The sequence below is a fragment of the Lontra canadensis genome, unplaced genomic scaffold, assembly GCF_010015895.1.
Source record: "Lontra canadensis isolate GAN:19392208 unplaced genomic scaffold, GSC_riverotter_1.0 scaffold11, whole genome shotgun sequence".
NCBI lineage: Eukaryota > Metazoa > Chordata > Mammalia > Carnivora > Mustelidae > Lontra > Lontra canadensis.
Window position 1 is genome coordinate 3,113,671 of NW_022631005.1, and position 22,470 is coordinate 3,136,140.

At 38.7% G+C, this 22,470-nt stretch overlaps 1 protein-coding gene and 1 pseudogene across 1 annotated transcript in view; one reads left to right on the top strand and one right to left on the bottom strand.

Moving 5' to 3' along the window:
- PDE11A (phosphodiesterase 11A) overlaps positions 1 to 22,470 on the bottom strand; it is a 381,258-nt gene that overhangs the window by 348,526 nt on the left and 10,262 nt on the right. The gene's annotated exons all lie outside the window — the stretch shown is intronic.
- LOC116866920 lies at positions 2,379 to 3,378 on the top strand (annotated as a pseudogene).

Below are 22,470 nucleotides of genomic sequence, written 5' to 3' on the forward strand. Positions count from 1 at the left end.
TCTGAGGGCACACTGAAGAGGGGGACCCCGAGGTCTCTGCTCCTCTGACTCCTCCGGGGCTGGAGATTGGGAGGCTGCCATTTTCACTCCCATCCTCCAAATCTGTATGGAAAGCATTCAGGGAACAAAAGCTACAGAAGGAAAACCTGAGTAGATTACTTAGCCTGGCCCCTGGCAAGGGTGGTGCAATTCCGCATCGAGTAAAGAAATCTGAGACTCACTGCAACAGGCCCTTCTCCCTGAAGATCAGCAAGAACACCCAGCCAAGACCAAGTTTACCCATCAATGAGAACTGCAAATCTCCAGTGCTAGGGGAATATAGCAGATAAAATTCATGGCTTTTTTCCCATATTTTTTATCCTTTGAAGTTAAGTTTTTAAAATTGTCTTTATTTTTTTTTCTTTTTCTTTTTTTGAATTTTTCTTCTTTCTTATTTTCACCAACATCTTTTCAGTTCCTTTTTAAAAATCCTTTCTAATTTTCATTCTTACAGTCATATTTTATCCCTTCATTGTATTTAACCTTATTTTGTGTGTATATATATATATATTTTTCTTTCTTTCTTTAAAATTTTGGGGTAGAGTTTCTTCTAACAGACCAAAATATAAATTTGGCATATGACTTTGATCTAGCCTGATCACATTCTCTCCTTTTATTTTAAAATTCTTTTTCTTTCTTTTTTCTACCAACTTCTCATCAATTCCTTTTTTAAAATATTTTTAAATTTTCTTCTTTACAGTCATATTCCATCCCTTCATTGTATTTCCCCTTATTTTTGTGTATATATATATATATTTTTTTTCTTTCTTCAAAATTTTAAAAGGCAGTTTCTTCTAACAGATGAAACTACACCCAAAATCTAGTGTGGCTCTGTTCTATTCACCAGCTTGATCATATTCATTCATTCATTCATTCATTCATTCACTCTTTCTTTCTTTCTTTTTCCTTTCTTTTCCCCCTGGTTTCAGGTCTCTTCTGATTTGTTTAGTGTATATTTTTCTGGGGTCATTTTTACCTTTTACCATTTTGTTCTCTCATTCATCTATTCTTCTCAAGACAAAATAGCAAAATAGAAAAACTCACCTCAAAAAAAAAAAAAAAAAAGGAACAAGAGGCAGTACCAACTGCCAGAGACCTAATCAATATGGACATTAGTAAGATGTCAGAACTAGAATTCAGAATGACAACTATAAAGATACTAGCTGGGCTTGAGAAAAGCATAGAAGATACTAGACAATCCCTTTCTGGAGAAATAAAAGAACTAATATCTAACCAAGTTGAAATCAAAAAGGCTATTAATGACATGCAATAAAAAAATGGAGACTCTAACTGCTAGGATAAATGAGGCAGAAGAGAGAATTAGTGATATAGAAGACCAAATGATGGAGAATAAAGAAGCTGAGAAAAAGAGAGAAAAACAACTACTGGATCACAAGGGGAGAATTTGATAGATAAGTGATACCATAAGACAAAACAATATTAGAATAATTGGGATCCCAGAAGAAGAAGAAAGAGAGAGAGGGGCAGAAGGTATATTGGGCAAATTATAGAGGAGAACTTTCATAATTTGGGGAAGGAAACAGGTATCAAAATCCAGGAGGCACAGAGAACCGCCTTCAAAATCAGTAAAATTAGGTCAACACCCCATTACCTAAGAGTAAAACTTACAAGTCTCAGAGACAAAGAAAATCCTGAAAAGTGCTCAGGACAAGAGGTCTGTAACCTACAATGGTATAAATATTAGACTGGCAGAAGACCTAGCCACAGAGACCTGGCAGGCCAGAAAGGACTGGCATGATATATTCAGAGCACTAAATGAGAAAAATACACAGCTAAGAATACTATATCCAGCTAGGCTGTTACTGAAAATAGACATAAAAATCTTCCAGGACAAACAACAACAAAAGAATTTGCAAACACCAAACGAGCCCTACAGGAAATATTGAAAGGGATCCTCTAAGCAAAGAGAGAGCCTAAAAGTAACATAGACCAGAAAGGAACAGTGACAATATACAGTAACAATCATCTTACAGGTAATACAATGGAACTAAATTCTTATCTTTCAACAGTTACCCTGAATGTAAATGGACTAAACGCCCCAATCAAAAGACATAGGGTATCATAATGGATAAAAATACAAGACCCATCGATATGCTGTCTATAAGTAACTCATTTTAGACTCAAATAATAGTAACAACCAAAATAAAGAAATAAAATCTTTAAAAAAAAAGAACGAAAAGCAAGCAATAAAGTAGGGAAAGATATTTACAATATATATAACCATTAAGGAGGTTGGTCTTCAAAGGGTTCACTGTGAAGCATGTGTGTGTCCCACTGCCCACTATAATCAGTCTCTTCTTTTCCTGGCTAAGAGACAAATGAAGGCCCTGGCTGGCTATGTCAGTGGGCTCAATGCCAGAGTTTGTGTGCTGGTGGCACTGGTGGTATTGACCCAACACATATTTACCTTGAAGAGAAGGATACAGAAGAAGATCAAGATGATTAAGATGAATATTGAATAGCTAAGAAGTGACTAACTTAAAGTCTGCTATCTTTGTGAAAAGGATACCAAAACTCTAGAAGCATCCAGTTCTCATCAAGAACCCTACAAGGGTAGAAAAAAATTGTCTGTGACCATGGTCTTGTCAAAGGAGGAGCTGCCATACTTCTGGTAATAATCGACTTTGATATCACACTCAGGAAATACAAAGGGAAAAGATGCCCAACACATTATAGTATCATCAACAACTGTAAACTACTTATAGATAAATGTCAAAAAAAAGATATTCAACTAAAAGAAAAGTATTATGTTATTAAAGTTGATCTTGTTCTTACCAGAGACTAGAACTATCCTTATATGAATAGAACACTAAGTCACATAATCTGCCAGTTGAACAAGCTTTATCAAAAGCTAAACTTAAAGAAATTTTGGAAGAATCTGAGGTCATGTTCAAGGAAGGAAATAAGAATTTATTTGATAAGCTCCAACAACACAATATCCCTGTGTTCATATTTTCTGTATGAAATAGGTGATGTACTACAAGAGTATTATCATCCAAATATCAAAGAAGTGTCCCACCTCATAGATTTTAATGAAAATAAGGCTTTCAAAGGACAAAGAGGGGAATTAATATACATATTTAATAAAAACAGAATATTTCAATCCATCAAAAAGACAATAGCAACTTAATGCTTTTGGGAGACTCCCAAGTAGACTTACGAGTAAGGGAGCTAATATTGAATATATTCAGAAACTGGCTATCTAAATGATGGAACAGGTAAACTTTTAGGAAAGTACCTGGGCTCTTTCAATATCATTTTTGTACAATTTCATACTCATTCAAGATAGCCAACATTATCCTAAAGAAGATTCTATAAACACATATATTTCAGGAGCACCTCTCTCTCATAGAAGCAACTGATACAAAAACTTCTCATCTGTTCATCTTGCCTTTCATCTTCATCCTGCCTTTCAGCAAGATGAAATAAAATAAAAAATAAAAATAAAAATAAAATAAAATAAAAAATAAAAATATATTTATAATATATTTCTGCTCTTGAAGTTTTTCCTTTATGTTACTTCCACATTTTCAAATACATTGAATCCATCAGCAGTAAACCCCTTTTTCTCTACCCCTTCCAACACACTTCCCACCATATTTTTTAAACTGGTTAAAAACAAAACAAAACAAAAAATTAAAGCCAAAATGAGAAAATAACTCCCTGCTTTCTAAAGTTGATTTCAGAGTTTAATATTGTCGAGCAATATACAGGAGTCTTTTTATACTGGGAAAGCTGATATAATTTTGAAAAGAAGTTTTGTGAAATAGTCAAATGATGTGCATGATTTTAAGGTTGCTGTTTTTATAATTTGGGTAAGCTATGCTTGATGGTATCACCATCTCAAAAAAAAAAAAAAAAAAAAGGAAGAGTGGGGGGAGTGTTGAGGACCTCTTTAATGACCAGGAAAATACAAATTAAAACCGCAATGAGATGCAACTTTTAACACAGCAGATTGGCAGAAATGAAGAAGTCTGATAATATAAAGTGTTAAGAATGTGGAGCAACTGAAACCTAACACATGGCTAGAGGGAGTGTAACTGGTGTGACCCTACTTGGGAAAACAGTTTGTCATCAATAGTAAATTTGATATGTGCATTAGCTATGACCCAGCAACTCTACTTGTACATGTATACTCCAAAGAAACTCTCACACAATTATATTAGTTTCCTATTGCTACTATAACAAATTACCACAAATTCAGTGGCTTAAAACAACACAAATTTATTCTCTTACAGTTCAGGAGGTCAGAAGTCCTAAAATCAAGGTCAGCAGGGCTGTGTTCCCTCTGGAGGCTCTAGGGGAGCCTAGAAAAGCATTTCCTTGCCTTTTCTAGCTTTTGTAGGCTGTCTACATTCCTTGGTTCATGGCCTGATCCCCCATCTTCAAATGCACTTTCCAAGCAGCACAGCGTCTTCTAATTTCTCAATCTGACCCCCTCCTTCCCTTTTGACTGTGTATTGGGCCCACCCAGATAATCCTGAATAATCTCCCCATATCAAGATCATTAGGTTAATCATATCTTGAAAGTCCTTCTTGTCACATAAAGTAACAGTCACAGGTTCTGAGGACTAGGATGAGGACATCTCTGAGAAACGATTATTCAGTCTATCCCACAAGTAAACCAGGAGACATGTACAAATGTTTATAGCAGGAAAAACAACAACAGCAACCTAGAAGTAACTCAAAAGTCCGTCAACAGTAGAATGGATAAAGTGTGATATATTTATTCAAAGGAATGTTATATAGCATTGGATATTATTACTATGCATTTCAACATGAATTAGTCTTGAAAACATGTTGGGGTAGAAAAAGCAAGAAACAGAAGAATATACATAGAATAATTCCATTTATACAAAGTTCAAAAGCAGATAAAACACAATTGCATGCTGTAGGAAAACATACATAGGTGACAAAGCCATAAAAACAAAAGAAAAGCAAGGGAATAATTGCACAATACTCAGGATCGTGATAACAGGGGTGAGGTTCAGGAAGGAGGACAATATAATTGTAAAGGGGCAGCAGAAGACTTCAGTACTCTTGGCTGTGTTTTCTATTTAAACCTGGTGAAATAGAAGAATGTCCAGTTCATAATTATTCTTTATGTTGGGTATACATATTTTCATTTCCCCCTTGGTTTATATGATACATTTCACAATGTCCAAAAAAAAGGAGATGGACAATACGATGAAAACTGGAGGGCCAAAGCTCTTGTCATTGCCAATATATTCAGCACACATTCTGTTACTTTAATTTACAGAGTTCTAAGGGATACGCTTTGGCAACATAAATGAGCAGTTAACATGGGAACATTGTGGCTAAACCACTAATTAAAACTTTACTCCATGGGATGATTGGTACTAAAACTGAATGTTTATTCAGAGGACTACACATACACACTGCCGTTCGTTCACTTTTCTCACTCTTGTACTGTGTGCTAACATCACCATGTATTACAGATGATCTACTAAATAGGACCACCTTCCTTCTCGACAGTCCTTTCCATCCTTTCCACTGTGTTTTGTCCACAACTTTTATGACTTTGATGCTGCCGACAAGTAATCTTAAATTAAGAATCTAATCAATAGACATAGATTGATAATAATGTGCAGGCAGACATATTTTTTAACTATGTAATTTCTCCAAATAACCCTTAAATAGATAAGACACAATGAGATATTTTCACATGCAGAAACATTTTTCAGAAGTGGCAGAACCCAGGATTTACTTTAAGTCCAGGTGGCAATAGGTCTCCCATTTTTCCATATGTATGACAGATGTCATTGTCAAGGTATCAAAGCACTTAATTCCCCTTTTGAAATACTATCTGTCCAGTTTCACACCTTCCCCATATCTTTTCTGTAAGAAAAGAGAGTATTTCAAGCATTATCCCCTTAAATGTTACCATATATTTAGCTGAACTGCCTATGAATTTTTTTTTGAGTTTGTCATAAGAGCCATATTTATTATCTGCTAGAAACTTTAGATGGTAACAAAAATAACTTTGCCACATTAAGAAATATTTCCTGGGGTGCCTGGCTGGCTCAGTCAGCAGAGTATCTGACTCCTGATCACAGGGTCATGAGTTCAAGCCCCATATTGGATGTAGAGGTTACCTAAAAAATAAATTAACTGACTTTTAAAAAGCATCTTTATTCCTATTTAAAGAAAAGGAGTTTTTCCTTTCTTTTCAAAAAACTTTAAAGAAACTGTACAAATATTCCTATTCCTTTTTCCTGTTTCTGTAGGGATCTAAGTGATGAGTATGCTGTCTTGTGTGAGCAAAGGGGACAATTAGTAAGTTTGAAAATAAGAAAAGGGATATAATACAGCTCAACTGACTTCACATATCACATAGTGTTTCTACAATAATTCTAAAAATACATATAATTAATGAAGTCCATATGAGTTATATATTTTATCTATTTATATTATAAAACATCTAACAAACTTTCACTGTATATACAATTTGATTTATTTTTCTTTTTTGATTTTTTATTATTATATTCAATTAGCTAACATATAGTATATCATTAGTTTTTGATGTAGTGTTCAATGATTCATTAGTTGCGTATAGATACAATTTTAAAGGGTAGGTGGTTAATCAAAATCAATAAACTTTTGTGTGAATATTGGAAGATATTAAAGTGTAGGTAATCAGGTTTATATGCCTTCCATTCAATCTGAAATGGACCTCAGTATGCAATTTTTAATATTCAGAATGGTAAAATTGATTTTCAGATCCTGAAAGTACATAAGATTTTTTGGCCATGAAATCTCTAAAATTATTATTATGTTAAATAGAAGTTTTTAAAAAACAACAACAGTTAGGGGAAGGAGGTCTGTAACCAAAACATAGCTTCTTACTACAAAAGGGCTTCGTATCAACCTCGTACTAAATCACTGTTGCAAGCAACAAGAAATAGAAGATTGAATAATTCACCAATGTTGAACCACAGAGGTTCCAAGTAGGCATAACACCCATCTCCCCCTTGACTGAAGTATTTTAACCAGGAATGAGGTACACTTTTGACCCCACTTTTCATTAATGAAGATGTACCTGGTGGGCTTAATTACAACTCAGTTTTGACAGCAGGGGCTAACAACGGATTTAGGTTTCCTCTATTCTGTGGTTCAGAGTACTAAAGTATATACAAAACACCAATGACAGAAGATGCTAATACCTCTAATGGCTCTGTTCTTGTCAAATGGGAAGAACACCTTGGGAATTGCACAGTAGGTAATTTACATGTATGAAAATGAAAATAATGAGCAGTAAAACAATGACCCAAGGTTGTGGGCAGTTAAGTGACTCAGCCTGGGTATTAACATAGGACTCTTTGATTTTTCACATCCACACAACACACAGTGTACTCAGATTTTATATGTTACATCATCTGAATCTTAATTATAAAAACTTGAACCAACTTTAGTCCAGATCCACGAAGACTAATAAAGACTTAAGGTTGAAATAAAAATTTTCCCTCTTGTATTTCACCTTGTGCTTCTAAATTTGATCTCATGGAGGTCTCCCCCAACCCACACACACACCAGATGGAAGTTTTAAGGCCCTTAGTAATTCATCAGAACTGACTCCAATTGTGACATGCAGAGTAACAAAAACCTGTGTAATTTCCTTGACCTGTCATCTTAGACCATCCACCCACAGGACATCTGACACCATCTTTTCATATTGTCCTCTTCCCTGAAACGGGATCATGGCGGCTTGTAAATTTCCTAGCCACAAATTCTTTCAACTCAACTGGAATAAAAACAGATGAGAAATAATCCCAATATTCCATATTTTTGCAAATAACTGATTTAGAGGTGTACTTGCCTTAGCAGTGATCTGAGATAAAACAAACCTCTTAAAGTCATCACAAGAAGGTATTACACAGCTAAAACACTCTTCTGTGGTCCAGCAAAAATCAATGCATCTTGGCCAAATTTCTTAATAAATTTCTAAGGAAAGGTTAAGTACTTTTGATAGGTCATGATAGGGAGCCTAAACTCTATTCCCGTCTCCTCTGACAGGCAATTGAGGGCTCAGGACACTGGATCTGGATCAGTGTGTGGAACAGCAGCTGCCTGGGCTCGGTTTAAGGATGTACTGTGGTTCAAAAGGTGGAAGACGATGGCAGACATAGGTAGCATTTGAAAAGAAGGCCAAGTGGCACCTGGGTGGCCCAGTGGGTTAAAGCCTCTGCCTTCGGCTCAGGTCATGATCTCAGGGTCTTGGGACAGAGCCCCACATCGGACTCGCTCTCAGCTGGGAGCCTTTCCCCCATGCCTGTCTCTCTGTCTACTTGTGATGTCTCTATCAAATAAATAAATAAAATCTTACAAAAAAAAGAAAGAAAGAAAAGAAGGCCGAATCAGAAAACAGAGAGGAGCATGTAGAAAAAGTCAATCAGGAAAAAAGGGGAAACAATCAAGGACACTGTTTCAAAGGAAGAGACTGGAAAGTTCAGAGCGTTTGGTGGGAGGTGAGGCCCGAAACAATTTCCTAGGATGAAAGGATACTAGCCTCCTTGGCTGTGGATAGTGAGGAACACATTTAAGATGCTGAAGGGGAAGATTTTACGGGTTTATTTTTCCTTTCCTTTTACAGGATAAAGATGAATTATAAGCCTTTAAACATAGATTCTAAACAGTATTTTCATAAAGCCCATTTCTGGTTATGGTTCATGTAATGCAGCTTTACACTAGTACAATCATACTTGGCTGATATTAGGTATTCGGCACACATTTGTGAAGTGGAATTTAAGAAATGGCTTTTTTTTTTTTAAAGATTTTATTTATTTATTTGACAGAAAGAGACACAGCGAGAGAGGGAACACAACCAGGGAGAGTAGGTGAGAGAGAAGCAGGCTTCCCACTGAGCAGGGAGCCCGATGTGGGGCTCCATGTGGGCTCAATCCCAGGACCCTGGGATTATGACCTGAGCCAAAGGCAGCCACTTAACGACTGAGCCACCCAGGCGCCCCGGGAAATGGCTTTTTGATGAGAACCAATGCTATTTTCCTCACGGACAGTATCTGTCATGGGCAGATGATTCACACTGATGCCTTATAAATAGCATGAATTCTTTAGGAAATTTCTCCACTGAGCCCTCCTTTTATACTAAATTCAAGTTACTAGCCAAAGCCTGCAGTGTTAAGTGTATGTATGTATGTATGTATGGTTGGATGGATGGATGGATGGATAGATGTGTATATGGATGTATGTGTGTGTGTGTGTGTGTGTGTGTGTGTGTGCACGCGCACGCACATAAAGACAGGTCAGGAGTCTACTGACATTAAAACTTGCCTTGAAGAGAGAGCAGCTACACAATCTGGTTTTGCAGCAACAGAGAGTCCATGACTTCGGCTTCTAATCTTGGTCTTCTGAGCCAGTAGACAGCATCAGGTAGACAATTCATACCAATTACTCTAGCATTGCATGTGTAAGTTAGCCTTTAAAAGAGATACTAAAAGAGGTTTGTGATCTGTTTAAATTATAAAGGAACGGACATAATTATGAAACTGATCCTTCCGATAATAAAAATGAATGCTGTCATTTACCTAGAGACTACCATGGGCCTGGTATTTGTTCCAGGTGTTTGGCACACATGATATTCACAGCAGTCACTCAAAGTGAATATTATTGGCCTCGTTATGCACATGAGGAACCTGAGGCTAAAAGAAGGTAAGTAAATTTACCTAATGTGAGTAATTTACCAATAACTGAGTTAGAATGCTGACTTGGAGATGCTAGGATCTAAAGCTTAGGCTCTTTTCATAAGACTATGCTACTTTCAAGAGTTAGCTGTTTGTGCTCAGGGCCACTGCCTTTGTTGCTGTGAAATGCAATTCCAAAACCAGGAGATCCATCAGTGGTAATAAACAGTAGTTCATGTTCAACTTAATGTACCAAAACAGAGTCACAAGTTAACACTGTCATTCTTCTTGTTCGCCAAATTCAACAGGGTGGTCATTCTTTTTCTAGCCTATGATTAAATACTTCAGCAAAGATTGACTTCTGCAGAAGGAAAGCACAGAAGAAATCAAGTATGCTTTCCAAAAGCTTAAAGCTCGAGCTTCATGAAGAGTAGGCACATAGTGAATTGTAAATATCTTTTCCCGGATACAGCCCATTTCACAGAAATGATGAAATGACACAAGAAAGTGAAGGTAGAATCCTGATTTTAGTTTGTTTTCCAAAAGCTGAAAGTTGAAATGTAAGTATAATATATGATTTCCCAATATATTCCCTTGGGTTAAACCTGCCATGATCACGGTCATAAAGGAAGTTCGTGGGAAGGGCAAAAAATGCTGGATGTGATCCTTAAAGTCCTGACTTTCCTGTCCCAGTTCTGCTACTATTTAGCTCTAAAATTCTGGGCCATTTAAACTCTCTAAGACTCAATTTCTTCACCTTCTAAATGAGAATAATGATTCCTACCTTTCACAGAAGTGAGGACGGACTGAAATAATATAGACTAAAGCACTGTATAAATCATAAAATGCTACACAAATATGCCACCACATTCAGAATACAGAAGAGGATTCAGACTAGAAGCATCAGGATCTCTCCATTTGCCAAACCCTTTCCCCATAAGGCTTGCTTAACTTCCTGTCTTGTGTTCTGGGAGATTTCCCTAGATATTATTTCTGGGATGTTATCCCTTGCCCCACTTATTATATTTGATTGCTTCAGTGGGTGTCTGTCCCCAGCAATCAAACCAGTCCATGACTAAAGCAACAAATGCCCCCAAAGAACTTGCCCTCCAGCCAAACAACAAAAAGCTGTTGGTCCAATAAATTACTGTGGTGGCTATAACTTCGATGCACGATAAAGAGATATGTGCAATTTATTCCAGGATAACTTGCTTGTTTATATACTCCAGAGCTCCAGGTCATTTCTCAGAGACATATACATTTCTTTCTTTAAAACAGACACACACACACAATTATAAGATCTGCAAAGAACAACTCTATCTCTGCTTTGCAGATTATCAATATGTCTAAAATAGCATGGGAAATTTGTCGACAATTTCCTCTAATTAATTCCTAATGATGCAAACAGATTTTCTTCACAGGTTTTGGTATCGACCAGCTGTGATGAAAAATGAAAGGTTTTTCTTTTTAAAGAAACTATCCGTGTTGCACGCTCACAACTCAGCTTCTGGAGAGACCAACTACATAAGCGACATCAAAGTTGTCTCACAACTTCAGTAAAGGGCATCGTGAAAAGATGTTGCTGAGTAGCCTGTTACACAATGTTTATATAGCACGACAGGGGCATCAGATCATAAGAATACAAATTGTGGCTCCAAATAATCTGGGCTTAAACTCTGGATCTCCAACTTATTAGCTATGTGATCTGAGGGAAATTACTTAACCTTTGTGTACCTCAGTTTCTTCAGCTATATGATGGATTATTGACCTATCTTATAAAATTGCTGTGCATAATAAATGAATTAATATATATAAAGTGCTTAAGGCAATGCCTGGCACACACTAAACTCCTTATAAACATTAGCTATTACTACTATTATTATTTTGCCAGCTCAGGCGTTAAGGGGTTACACTGCATGCCCTGATGTTTCCTGAGGCATCTTGTCCTAAGCTCTCCAAATATGATGCAATTGCTGGGATCACTACATGTAAATAATCAATATCGTCTGATGTCCATGGGTGTGAATTGCTGACATTTCATATTCTGTCAAGGAGCCTTCTTCTTTCGTGGACAGTACTGGTAAAAATTTGAACATGTGATAAGAACATGAGCATAATCCCTAATATGTCCCATAATAGTAAAAGTGTAGACAAAGTCAGACCATGTAGATTTGCATCCTGCCTCCACCACTTACTAGCTGTGTAAACTTGGGCAAGTTACTAACCCTCTCAAAGTCCAGTTTCTTCGTATGTAAAATGTGGAAAGTAATAGTATCTATTTCATAGATCTTTATGAGGATTAAATGAGATAATTCTATCTTAGCACAGTGCCTAGTACATATATTTAATAAATGTTAGCTATTGCTATTAATTTTTCTTTAGTTTGGTTAGTCCAGTTGATACAAATTCTTTGCCTTTGTATTAGCCAAAAAACAAATTATAGTAGCAAAAGGCTTATAAAAAGTAAAGATGAAATTTACTGGCGGAAGTCATTTCTTGTGCCATTATAATGTCCAATTTAGTTCACTTTAAGATGCATTTTTCAGAAGATTTTATTACAAACCTTACAACATAAAACAATTCTGGAGTAGTTGTCTAAGTACTTTATAGAAATATGTTGAGAAAGTGATTGACCTCTGTAATAGAATCCCCTGGGCTTCCTTTCTACTAAGGCTTTTGTTTGCTTATATAATTTTTTTAAGATTTTATTTACTTATTTGAGAGACAGCATGAATGGGGGAAGCACTGAGGGGGAGGCAGACTCCCCACTGAGCAGGAAGCCAGATGCGGGGCTGATCCCAGGACCCCGGGATCATGACCTAAGCCGAAGGCAGATGCTTAACCGACTGAGCCACCCAGGCACCCATGTTTGTTTGTATAATTTAAGAATTCAGATCAGAACTTCAGGATGAGAAAATCATAGAGTTAAGACAGAGGGTATCTAGCACATCAAAGTCAGGCAGACATGACTTAAACATGGTTTGCCTTTGGAAAAGCTGAACTAGCCAGTTTATCTTTGGTTCCCTTACTTTTCTCAATCCATGAACTTTTCCTGGTCCCATTCTTGCTCTTACCAAGTGGTTGATTTATTCCCTTTAGTGTTAACTGTTAACTTGTTCAATGATGGGCCCTCAAAGTTGGAAATTCTTAAAGCTGAAAAAGCCAGAAATATTGAAGGAAATTAAGCTCTAATAGCAGAATTATATAGGTTGTAAAGTTGTTAATTTGGGACAGAGAACATTACCTGAAATCTTTTGCACACTATTCCTATGTCTAAGGTCTCTCTTGTTTGTGTAGACTCATTTGTGCTCTTAGACTGGAATAATTCTGCTGAAACTTTCTTTTTGACTTAGAGATAAAGAGGCTCAGATCCTACGACAAAACAGTTGGCTATATATCCTCTACTGGAGTTGATGAGAAGACCCAAAAGCAAACCTGAACCCAAATCATTTCTTTCTTAGAGATATCACCCAATGGCATTACCAAGGAATGGCTTATTCCCAACTTTCCCAAAGATATATAAAGACAAGGTGTTGCTACTCAAATAGAGCTCTACTACAAATCTCTTAGTCTACACCTCCAGCCAGATGGCAGCCCTGAGCCACCCAGGGCTCATTCCAGAGCAGCAACTAGTAACTATCAAGTGACTCGAGCATATGGCTCATTCAACACTAAGCATGTCTTGCTAGAAAGATACTAATTGTTCAACTCGGGCAGAGGTGTTTTGTAAGGTTTTTCCTCTTCCTTTCCATTATTAACATGAAATTTTAGAACTGGAAATCTTAGAAATCATTTTCTTAGCCCTCTCATGTTACATATGAAGATTCTGAAGTCCACAGAGAGCAGGTTATCTGTCCAAGCTCCCACGGATGACAAGTGCAGAGCAGCCCAGATCTGTGTCGCCCTCCTATTCACAAGCCTTCCATCGTTCGTTGTCTTCAAAGTGGTCCCATCTTCCTATCTGACCCCATCCTCCTAGACACTGCTATCCACGACAGACTCCTTGTCGCTTCATAAAAATCGTATGTGGGAACTGATTACGAGCAAAAAAAAAAATTAAGGCAGATTCAATAACGTAGTTGAAATATAATGGTGACTTGCACTGGGGCTGTGGCAGCAAAGACGGAGAGAAGTGGATAGACTTGGTATCTCTGTTAAAGTAAATCAAAAGAACTTTCTGATGGATTTAATATGGTGGTTGGAGAAAAGTACGGAATCAGAGAAGATGCCTAAGTTTCTGGCTTGGATAACTGAAGATAAGGAAGATAAAGCAAGAGAAGGAGAGTGTTGGGGCATTGAGTGTTCTCTCAAGGTTTCAGGTAAAATAATCTATTTGAGAGGTGGCATGGCTTCTGTGAGAGGAGGAGCGACTGGATTCCATGAGAATGGATTTCCCTTAACCTTCCAGCCTTTGGGCCCACCTCTTGCTCCTCCCTATGAAGGCATGGTAACTTACCTGATTAGTATGCAAAGCCCAGTCCCTTGCTCCCCTTAATCTTCTAGAGTCAGGCTACCCACAGAAAGCATTCCTCTACTCTGTTCCTTAATGCTGTAAGTTTCAAAGGAATAGGCCTTTATGTGGAGAAGATTGTAAGCATCTAGTATCATCTGTATCTGGGAGAGTAGGTCTATTTAATTTTGGAGATGAATATTGTAAGCTTTTAAATATAAGGCCATACCCCAGAATCTTCTCAACAAATTATAAATGTGATTTTTTAAAAGATTTTATTTATTTATTTGACACAGAGAGAGATCACAAGTAGGCAGAGAGGCAGGCAGAGAGAGGTGGGGAAGCAGGCTCCCCTCTGAGCAGAGAGCCTGATGCGGGGCTCGATCCCAGGACCCTGAGATCATGACCTGAGCCAAAGGCAGAGGCTTTAACCCACTGAGCCACCCAGGCACCCCATAAATGTGATATTTTAATGTCCCATTTTCTCTCCTGTCTTCTCACCCATCTCAGCCAATTCAGGGCAGGAAAGAGAAATGTTATGTATTGGGTCTTTTTAGAGTCCAAGAATGGGAGAGACAGTGATAGAGGAACACACTCATCTTAACTCTGACTCTTATGGCCCCGAAGCCTTAGGAAAGGGTCACCAGGCTTGCTTTAGGAAGCCTCTGGCCTATTCTTTAGCTTTGTATCTTTACAGAGAACTTCAGAATTAAAAATGCATTTATAATAAATGGATTCATTTATCAAGGAAGGAAAAAAATTATCTTTTATAAAGCTGGATGGTTAAAAAAATACACGTCCACACGTAAGTCGGGCATTACCTTCTGCTAGAAATAATGAAGCAAGATGCAGGTGTTAAGATCCAATGTGGGGGGCGCCTGGGTGGCTCAGTGGGTTAAAGCCTCTGCTTTCGGCTCAGGTCATGATTCCAGGGTCCTGAGATCGAGCCCCACATCGGGCTCTCTGCTCAGCAGGGAGCCTGCTTTCCTTCCTCTCTCTATGCCTGCCTCTCTGCCTACTCGTGATCTCTGTCTGTCAAATAAATTTAAAAAAAAAAGAAAAGATCCAATGTGTTTTTCAGTCAAGAGAAAATATCAGCTCTAGGAAACAGGGCCACACAGCTTATAAAGTTTGGTTAACTTTCCTTTGATGGATTGTCGTGGAAGGGCAACAGCAAGTCCTGTGGCTGAATTTTACAAATGACTAAGCAAGTTTCGGAGCGTTAATACATTGGGGGAAAAGCAATATAATAACAGAGGTGATTAAATCCCACATGCTTCCTGGTGGATTCAGGAGGATGGAAAAGATTTCTTTTCTGTGTACAAAAGGGAAAAAAATAACGCCGCAGGAGACAGTCACTAAGAGAAACTTTAGGTTAACAGAGACAGGACCTCAAACAAGCAATCAGCCCGAGAATTCCTGGCATAGTGACTTCGGTGTTGCCATTGCTAAAAGTTCCTGGTAGATACGAATCTAAGAGGTATACCAAAGAAATAATATTTATCATTGTTCTCATTTTAATAAAAGGCTGGATGTTATATACCAATTGTTTAAATACTATTTCCCTGTCACTTGTTCTACTTAGAATGGACTCGAGGGGCAAGGTCTTTCTCATATTGCAAGGCACTGACTCTCAGGAAATATATTACAACCAAGGGCCACATGGGATAACAGTTTGAAATGTAATTAAAATCGTGTGTTTTAAAAGAAAAATATTTCATGTATCTGATGTTAAAGTTAAAAAGAAAGATACAATTACAGGCCACATAGAAGTAAAAAGGAAACTCAGTTGTTTTCTGAGGGAATCTATGAGATTTAAAAATTTGCTTGGGAAATTAAAAACTGGGAACAAATACTTATTCTCGTGTTACAGCCATTTTATGTTAAGGTCAGTAATGTCAGGGAGGGCCAGAAACAGACATGGGAAAGAGAAGATAGAATAAGGCAAAGGGGGACAGGCAGGATGAAGGACAGGAGGTAGGGTGGGGAGAACAGAAAAGGCAAAAGGAAGAGAGAGGGTAGTTGGGAAGAACGAGGCGAAGCAATTACTCAACAGGAAGACAGGTGTGACATGCCAGAAAAGAGGAAATGGAAAGCACAGGATAAAGAAATGGAGAGAGGAAAGGTGAGAGGTTGAAGCAAGCCAACAGTGAAGGGAACTCTGAAATATGTTAGGTAAATGTGTTTGTTGATACTGTTGTCCCAGCGAGCTCTGGAGCATTAGGGATTGTGACTGTGATTGCTGTCTTTAGAAATGTCATTTAACTGTTCAGCACAACTGGTCACGGGTGACTCCAGAAGAGTTGCATACTCATCCACAGACCATTACCATTTACTAGGGTAACGACAGATAACCCAAATAAAAATATCCAGAGTCTAAAAAAAGAATCTGACAATCTCAGAGGATGCTCTCTGGAAACAAGTACAGAGCAGAGAAACGAGAACACTTGTGGTCCTTTGGCGGGAGACGGAAGTGGTGGTGGTGACTCATTCGCTTTCATTAAAGGCTTGGTGCTGGGCTGTCTACATTATTTTGGTTTAAATTACCACCCCGAAAGCAGAGAGCTCCCAGTCTGACCTTTTACACTCTCACTAGTGAATCAATCTGCCTGGCCTAAAAGACATCATCACTGCCATCTAAATAACCATATGAAAAGAAGAATCCCTGTCCTTTGCTAATCACTGTTTTCCCAAGGCCCCAGGCCTGTTAGGTTAGTCGTAGCTGATAACCTTTCTTCCCTTGCTTTCAACCTCCCAGCTTTGCTAATTCCTCTTCTCTACAGGTAAGGGATGAATTGCTCCGTTCCCCGTGCCTTCACTTCTGTAAGTAATTCAATTCAATTCTGTAAGCCTGGACTGTCAAAGCCTTGTACCTGACCCCTTCACCTGGGAACCCAACCCAGTCTTATGTATGAGAAAATGAAAGGACCCTTGTCCTATGAAGTGGCCTAGCTCAACCTTATCAGCTAAACCCCTGGTCTTAATATGACCTTATAACTTAGTCTTAGTACCTAAGCCACTGGCCCTACTGACTAACTTCTTGTACTCTCATTTTCCTCACTTATTCACATAACAAATGTTTATTGAGTACCTAGCTACTACATGCTAGGTACTATGCCACATGCAGAGAGTGCTGTAAAGCTGAGGTCATAGTATCTGCCCTCAAAGAGCTCACAATTTAATGGAGAGAAAGAGGTGAGCCAAAATTAAAATTATCAAAAATGGAATAAATAGCAAGAGTCATTTGGGTGAAGTGTTACAGAAGTAGGTAGAAAAATAATAAACTTCCATGGAGAGTTTGCCATCCTCATTATTCTTATAGATAAAAACATAGTGTGGGCACCAGCCCGGAATGGCTTTATGGGTATGCATCAGTGCGGGCACACTGAGCCCCATGCTAAAAAGGGTCCCCTATACACACACTTGAAGTTTAAGGTTTTGTCCATGAAGTCTGATGAAGCATGCCCCAGAGCTGCACACAATCTGGCTTTCTGATGGGTTTTCAGCCTCCTGCTCCCTGCCCCAGCCCCATGACCTCTACCTCTTTCTACCCAGGATTGCAACAGGGTCAGGTTGATGGGGGTTGGGATGGGAGGGTGCTCACATTCTGCTGTTGCCCTCCATTCCCAGTGAGGTTGTGGGCATGGGTATGAGGAGAATCAGGAACCTACGGTATGTCAGGGTGGAGCAAAGCTCTGGCTGCTTCCACTGTTAACACCATAGTGTGCTCAGTAAGCAGCTCTGCGGTGGCCTCCCACCCACTCCTGATCCACGTATGAAGCCTGTTCTGGCACTGAGGCTGCAGTCCTTTGGGGTGGACCATCAGTTGTGGGCAAGGGTGGCCGGCCTCAAGAACCCCATTTTGACTTTTCACTGGGTCCCATGGATTATGTAGCCAGGTCTAGCTCCATCCCTGGTAGCCTTTAGACCTTTGAGATTAGAGACCACATCTCCTCAGCAAATTTCCCACCTACAGAGTCCTATCCTCCAACCCATTCTCAACAATGGAAACTGAAACAGCAAGAATCCTCTCTCCATGTGTTTCAGGTCCCTTTTCCAAAGCTGGTTTTCCCTCTCAAATCTTGTTCTGAGAAGTTAGTCACACACATGAGCTGCAGCCTGTGCCAACCAGCAGAACCCTCTGGAGAGGATGGCTCCCCACTGGAAGATCCTACACTTCAAGCTATAGATGATGATTAGATGGCTCTTGGTCTTTGATCCACTTTGGGGAGGGGCTAAGCTATAGTTGCCAGCCTCCCTGCAGTTGGGTATGGCTACATGCCCAGGTTCTAGAGCCTAGAAACACAACAAAATGGGAGCAGGAAATAATGTGTGCCCATTCCAACCTGACCCACAAATCCTCTCCCATCACTTGTCCATTTCTGTCTCCCCTCATCTGCTGGTCACACATTGAAGCCCCATGTCGCTGTGTGGAGGCAAGAAAGAATGCCCTCTTAAAGGATGGCTACCCGTCAATCAGCAAGAGTTGCTGAATTTCCCAAGAGAGAAATAAGTTACCATTGTGTTACCACTGAGCTCACGAGGTGTATCTGTTAAAGTAACTACAGCTACTTTATTAATAAATACAAATGTGTGGAAATTTTTGAAAAACATATAAAAGAAAACACAAAAGAGAAAAAGAAGCCCACCTCTATTAATGTTCTCGTGACTCATCTTCTGGCCTTTCCCCATGCATTATTCCAAGTACTTTTTACTAAGTCCTCACAATGTAACAAACAGCATGTTAAGCACCTTTCATACATAATGCCACTTAATCCTGACAACAACCTTTTAACATAGGTATCATTATCCCCATTTTAGGGCTGCAGATACTAACAATTACAGAAGTAAAATACGATACAGCTCTCAAGGGGGTGGGAGTGGGAATCAAATTCGGTCTGTCTGATTCTGAATCCAACCCCCTCCCTCATGGTTTTGTTATTGTTATTGTTGTTAAGAAAACCGGGATGCTATTGTTTTATAGATATGCTTCATTCACTTAATATTTTGTGGGCAACTTTCTCTTACTAAATGTTCCATTTTACTATGTACTATAATCTATTTATCCAAACATTTAGTTGGGTGTTTAGATTGATAAGCTTACACTATTATAAATAACACTATCATGAATATTCATATACACAAGTCTTTGCTCATACCCATAAAAATTTCCTTAGAATGATCTGGAATTGCTAAATCAGAAGTTGGAGCTATTTTTAAAGAAGTACATGTATATTACCCAACTGTCTTACATCAGTGATTTCTAAAAGGGGGGAGGAGGATTTTGCCCCCAAGTGACATTTGACAGCGTCTAGAGACATTATTGTCACAACGGAGCAAGCATCTGGTGGGATTCCAAAACGTCCAAAATGTCAAGAGTGCCAATGTTGAGACACACTAAACTACATAATGTTTTCATCAGGGCATGTCACTCTGAAGACAAAACAAAGGCTATAGCATGATTTTATATTACTTACTATACTGATTCTACTTCCTATATGCCAGATACTGTAGTAAGCACTGAGTTAGCATTCAAGGAGGAGAGTCGGATCAACAGTCAAGAGTAAAGAAAGGAGGTGGTTTGGAAGTAAACTGTACCTTCATTCACTGGAGAGAAAACACCTCTATTTCATTTTATACCCTCATATCTTTCCATATCATCTTCATCAAATGATTTCCATATACTTTTACATTAAATTATAGTTTCACAAAGTTGCCACAAGAAATGATTAATTTTGCCACATCACTACCTACATAAGTGCTTGATCCTTCCAAACTATCTCTAAGAATAAAATCGGTTGTTTCTTCAATAGAAACTCAAGGTCTTAGGTATAAAACATCCCTATGATGACAGTGGCTCCTCTTTCCTGGCTGACCTTTTTGTTCTTTAATTTAACCTGGCAGATCATCTCCATTTGGTTAATTCAGAGATGGAAAAATGTTTTCCTGCCCCTTCTATTTTAAATTAGCACACACTCCCTGAGTGCCAGTTCCTTTCTGGCTATCAATGAGACTCACAGCAGGCATGGAAAACATAAAGGGACCAAATCAGAAGCTGCTTCTCTGTTTCCTCATTTAAGACATGGATGGCAAAGAGAGAGGGGAAAGATCCTTGGATCTTGGATCCCTTGGATCCCGGCTGTGTTATCAGCCTCCTCTCCAGAGGTTCTGTACTCCTCAGCCTGCTTGGTCAATGCTTGGCAAATTCCTTGCCACTGGCTCCTCTCTTCTTTGCTTCACTGCATAGTAGTCTCTGGGCTATAATAAAAACGGGATGCTATGGCTGTCCTGGGCTTTCAAAGCCAGGCTCAAAGAAGAGGAAGTAAGGAAAGAATCTGACCCCGCTCTCACATACCTGAAGAGAGAAAAAGGAACCAGCCTTAACAGATGCATAAAGCATAGACCCTATCAGTTAGTGCTTCTCTAGAAGCAAAAAGAAGCAGCTAAGGCGGGGAATGTGGATGCTCCATAAAGGTGGCCATTACGGATGGGATTATAGCCTCACCTTTCCAAAGAAATTTATGCAGAAAAACGTAGACTGGTTTCCTTAGCAACCCTGAGACAATCTTTCCCACAATGTCCCAAGCCTACAGTTCTTAATTCCATTACAGATGTTATTAAAACTTTAAATATGTAATCATGCACATTAAGTTGCCAAATACCCATAAAAACTGTTAGGTTATTAAACTGTATACAGCCATTTAAATGAAAAAGGATTAACATCTACTTTCTTTACATTGAAAAAAGCAAAGGTTAAGACATCCTGACAATCTGATAAATATAGGTAGCCTAAGTACAAGGATAATGCATAACCTAAAATTAACAACATATCTAAACAGAAAAACATAAAATAAAGAAAGCCCATCTTTGAATAGTCAACACATTTAAAATAAAATTGTGTCATAGATTTCACCTAGCCTAATAAATTTTTAGGGCTTGATTATAAGCACCATGATTTATTATTCATTTACCCTTTAATGTCAGCTGCTACAATTTATTTTGTTTACAAGTACTAGATCCAAACGCTGTCATTTAAAAAAAAAAATCTTTAGGATTTCAAGAATAAAACTACAAATGGTCAATCTGGAGACTTTATGGGGGAATTTCTAGCACAGAAACCCAATGTATACTTTTGGGATTACATGTTACACTAGAAAAATAGGCACATTCATTAGTTGCAAAAAAATTAACATAACTATGCTTATCATATGCACGATATGTGTTATGGCCAGTAAATCCTGACAGTCCAAAATTCAGTTAAAGCATTTGGTTACTTTGCATTTTGAAGGAATCATCACCTATGTATAAGGCATCATGTCTGTATGGTACTATCCTGAAATGTGCCCGAGATTTGTTTCAATCCAGTATTGTAAGACACGCAGACATGGAAATCATTGTTTTGAAGGAGAAAGGTTATACTTACAAATCCTCAAACACAGGATGCATGGCACACCACGCAGGGCCCCATGGGGAAGGACCAGAGTCAGTCAGGAGGCAGAAATGGAGAGGGAAGAACATGGCCCAGAGCCTTTATTGGGATTCTCTTGGGAAGAAACTGCAGAGGCAAGATAGGGTCCTTTGGTCAATTAGGTTTTGGGTAGTGTGAAGAATTTCAGCAGGCTCTGGACTCTGGGGGTGGTCCCTAGTTGTCTGGGACCCGGCCCTGGGGTGACATAAGCAGGGGGATTCGGGCTTGGTGTGTGAGTTTGATAAAGGAGATTGTTGGGGATGTGGCCTCTTCCGGCTGGTTGGTTTGTACAGCACAGGTGCACCTGCAGGGGAGTCCTTTGCTCTCTCTAGGAATTAGCTACGCCTCAGGGGGCAGTCTTTGCAGGATCAGGGGCTCCAAAACCAGAACATCAAGAATATGGAAAATAAGAAAATATGGTCAATACAGTTACTACCACATTTTAAATCAAATTTCTCCTTTCATGCACAAGGACCTTTCTGGGGCCAGGTCCTGTGAATAAAGCCTGCTAGACTGTGCATTTAAAATATGAAAAAGTGGCACCTGGGTGGCTCAATGGGTTAAGCCTCTGCGTTTGGCTCAGGTCATCTCAGGATCCTGGGATCAAGCCCCACATCGGGCTCTCTGCTTAGCAGGGAACCTGCTCCCCCAGCCCCCGCCCCCCGCCTGCCTACTTGTGATTTCTCTCTGTCAAATAAATAAATGAAATCTTTTTTAAAAGTTTAAAAAATGCATAAAGTCTTACATTTCTTACTTTATCCTTTTGAATATTCTTTCTTGTTATCTCATTAGAACCTAATATTGGTTTTAATAAGTAGATCCTTACAAAATCC